Here is a 4335-nt window from a genome sequence, read left to right on the forward strand (position 1 = left end):
GGGCGCGGTGGCTCAAGCCTGTAATCCCAGCACTTTGGGAGGCCAAGACGGGCGGATCACGAGGTCAGGAGATCGAGATCATCCTGGCTAACACAGTGAAACCCCATCTCTACCAAAAATACAAAAAATTAGCTGGGTGCAGTGGCGGGCGCCTGTAGTCCCAGCTACACGGGAGGCTGAGGCAGGAGAATGGCGTGAACCCGGGAGGCGGAGCTTGCAGTGAGCTAAGATTGCACCACTACACTCCAGCCTGGGCGACAGAGCGAGACTCCGTCTCAAAAAAAAAAAAAAAAAAAAAAAAAAAAAAAAAAAAAATTACCACAGAAAGAAAAAAAAAAAAAAGGGGCAAAAAAAAAAAAAAAAAAAAAAAAAAAAAATTAGCCAGGCGCAGTGGCTTGTACCTGTAATCCCAGCTACTTGGGAGGCTCAGGCAGGAGAATCACTTGAACCCAGGAGGTGGAGATTGTGGTGAGCTGAGATCACACCACTGCACTCCAGTCTGGGCGACAGAGCCAGACTCTGTGTCAAAAAAAAAAGAAGTTACTAACAAAAACAAACACATACGGACACAATTTGGTGCCAGCATCTTCTTCTGTGGCAATATAGTTATCTTGTTCTGCATAGATATTGATTCAGATGCTGTCTACACCCAGGGATCCCATTGGCCACAGCATCAAGATCTCTTCATGTCATAAATCAAGTTGGAGGGAGACAATTTTAAGGTCCTCTACCATCTATGGCCACTTTAGTTTCAGACTCATCTTTGATGGGAATGTGACTCTGGAATAGGGCAACTCTAAAAGTTTGAGTAAATACTGGAATTAAACAACTAAAAAAGGGAGCCAGGTTTCCACACTAAATGCAGATAAAACTATTTTAGTTTTAAGCAAGCTCCTAGCCCTGTTCTCACTCTACCGTGTTACTCCATCATCTTGCTGCTTCTTTTCCTCAATCCCTGACATTCTTCGTTTTGTTTGCTTGTTTTTGAGACAGGGTCTCGCTCTATCATCCAGGCTGTAGTATGGTGATGTGGTGGCACAATCATAGCTCATTGCAGCCTCAAACTCCTGGGCTCAAGTGACTCCCTAATAATTGAGCTAACTTTGCACACAGGAGCTCTACAGGCCAGGCGCAGTGACTCACACCTGTAATCCCAGCACTTCGGGAGGCCAAGGTGGGCAGATCACTTGAGATCAGGAGTTTGAGACCATCCTGGCCAACATGGTGAAACCCCATCTCTACTAAAAATATAAAAAACACCAAGCGCAGTGGCTCACCTCACGCCTATAATCCCAGCACTTTGGGAGGCTGAGGCAGGAGGATCACTTGAGGCCAGGAGTTCGAGGCCAGCCTGGCCAATATGGTGGAACCCTGCCTCTATTAAAAATATAAAAATTAGCTGGGTGTAGTGGTAGATGCCTATAATCCCAGCTACTCAGGAGGCTGAGGCAGGAGAATTGCTTGAACCTGGGAGGTGGAGGTTGCAGTGAGCCGAGTTCGTGCCACTGCACTCCAGCCTGGGCGACAGAGTAAGACTCTGTCTCCAAAACAACAAAAAAAATTAGCCAGGCATGGTGACGCACACCTGTAATCCTAGCTACTTGGGAGGCTGACACAGGAGGATCGCTTGAGCCCGAGAGGTGGAGGTTGCAGTGAGTCGAGATCATGCCACTGTAACACTCCAGCCTGGGCAACAGTGAAACTCTGTCTCAAAGAAAAAAAAAAAAAAAAAAAAGAATAGTACTACAGACACATGCCAATGCACCCAGCTATTTTATTTTGTTATGTTATGTTATGTTATGTTATGTTATGTTATGTTATGTTATGTTACGTTATGTTATTGGTAGACATGGGGTCTTTCTATGTTCCTAAGGCCACCATGGCCAGCTAATTTTTTTTATTTTTTGCAGAGACAAGGTCTTGGGGGCTCGCTATGTGTTGCCCAAGCTAGTCTCAAACTCCTGGCCTCCAGTGATCCTCTCACTTCCACTGTGATGGTTAATACTGAGTGTCAACTTGATTGGATCGAAGGATGCAAAGTACTGATCCTGGGTGTGTCTGTGAGGGTGTTGCCAAAGTAGATTAACATTTGAGTCAGTGGGCTGGGGAAGGCCACCCTTAATCTGGGTGGGAACCATCTAATCAGCTGCCAGCATGGCTGGAATATAAAGCAGGAAGAAAAATCTGAAAAGATTAGACTTGGCCTAACCCCGCAGCCTTCATCCTTCTCCCATGCTGCATGCTTCCTACCCTCGAACATTGGTCTCCAAGTTCTTCAGCTTTGGGACTCAGACTAGGTCTCCTTGCTCCTTAGCTTGCAGACAGCCTATTGTGGGAGCTTGTGATCGTGTGAGTTAATATTTAACAAACTCCCTTTATATATCTCTCTATCCCATTAGTTCTGTCCCTCTAGAGAACCCTCACTAATACATCCACTTCCTAAAGTGTTTCAATTACAGGCCTGAGCCACCGCACCCAGCCCCTGACACTTCTTGATTTGCATGTAGTCCTCATCCTGCCCTGACTCCATCTGCACCTAGATTTTTCTCCTGGAAAAGCAGGGATTACCCGTAGGCCAGCAGGACAATGGTATACTGTAGGTAGGATGCCCAGTCCTACCTAGACATGGACTTAGACTTTGAATTGAGTGATCTGGCACTAAGCCAGGGTCATATTGGACTTGGCCAGCTGTATTGAACCCTCCCTAATCTGGAGTCATTCCCACAGCTGGGCTTCCTGGCGGGTCAGGGTGGGAAGGGATCATTATAGAGCACCAACTATGTGTTGGGCACTATGCTAAATACTTTACATGGATAATTTCACTTTATCTTTACAACAAAGATGCAAGGCAATACTTTTACTATCCCCATCCTAAAGATCAGGAAACTGAGGCTGAGAGAGGTTTAGTAACTTCCCTAAAGCTTGCAAGCAGTGAAGACAGGACTGAACCCAGACCGTCTGGCTCCACCACGCCCCTCTGAGAGCGGAGTTAGCAGGAAGTCATGGGGTGAGCAAGCTCTACTCACAGCCTCTGCCTGCTTTCCTCCGGCCTGCAGTATACCCAGAGACAGCCATACTCTGGTGTCTCTATTTTTCGTTTGGATGTGGATTACACTAGTTTTTCCTATGTATGTGGCTTATTATTTTTTAAAATACATTGCGAGCTCCTTAAGGACAGGGACCATGTTCCACTATAGTACTGCACACATGCCAAGCAAATAGCTCAGGAAGTATGTTTTCACTGGGGATCCAAATTGCCTGAAGACAGAGATTCAGCATAGAGAACCACAACTGGATCTCAAAGATCTTCTAGACTTCAGAGTCTCATTTTACAGTTGAGGAAACTGAGGCCTCCAGAGTAGAGTCAGGGCCTTTCTTCAAGGCAGAGCCCTCCCAAATCATTCTCTTCCCCACAGCCCTGGGACCATTGCCGGAACTCTGTGCTTATCAACTGAATCATGTGAAGACCTTGATATCCAAAAACTGTAAAATAATTTAAACCCAGTGTCATTTCAGACCAACCAGAGACTAATAGCCAGAAATAAAGGAGCCTGTTCGGCCAGGCGCAGTGGCTCCCGCCTGTAATCCCACCACTTTGGGAGGCCGTGGTGGGCGGATCACGAGGTCAGGAGATCGAGACCATCCTGGCTAACACGGTGAAACCCGTCTCTACTAAAAAAAATACAAAAAAATTAGCCGGGTAATGTGGCGGGCGCCTGTAGTCCCAGCTACTCGTGAGGCTGAAGCAGGAGAATGGCGTGAACCTGGGAGGCGGAGCTTGCAGTGAGCCGAGATGGCACCACTGTCTTCCGGCCTGGGTGACAGAGCGAGACTCCGTCTCAAAAAAAAAAAAAAAAAAAAAAAAGAAATTACCCTGTTCAATTTTCAGGTTGTAAATGAGGAACATGCCCAGAGATGACAAATCACCTCCCCATCCTTGTCAGTTGGCCAGTGACTTCTTATTAAATGGGGTTGTCCCTGGCCTGAGGTAACAGAGGCATGCAGGATGCACAGGGCAGCCTTTCTCCAGTTGGGGTGTGTATGTCCAGGTGGGAGTGGGGGTGACTGGCTCCTTCCCCAAGGCCAGCCTGCTTGGAGAATAGTGTCCACCCTCCAGCAGAGCCACCCTCCCATGTTCGCCCTCACTCCTCTGTCTCCCGAGCAGTAGAGGCATGGCTGGAGCCTGTGGCTGAGCTGGAACCTGATGCCACCACTCCTTCCATCCTCCTCCCTAAGCTTTTCCCTTCCCAGCAGCAGCTCTGGCTGAGAGACCAAGTTAGAAACATCACATATTCACAAATTTTTTTTTTTTTTTTTTTGAGACGGAGTCTCGCT

Source organism: Rhinopithecus bieti, unplaced genomic scaffold (genome assembly GCF_001698545.2).
Source record: "Rhinopithecus bieti isolate Rb0 unplaced genomic scaffold, ASM169854v2 scaffold_35166, whole genome shotgun sequence".
NCBI lineage: Eukaryota > Metazoa > Chordata > Mammalia > Primates > Cercopithecidae > Rhinopithecus > Rhinopithecus bieti.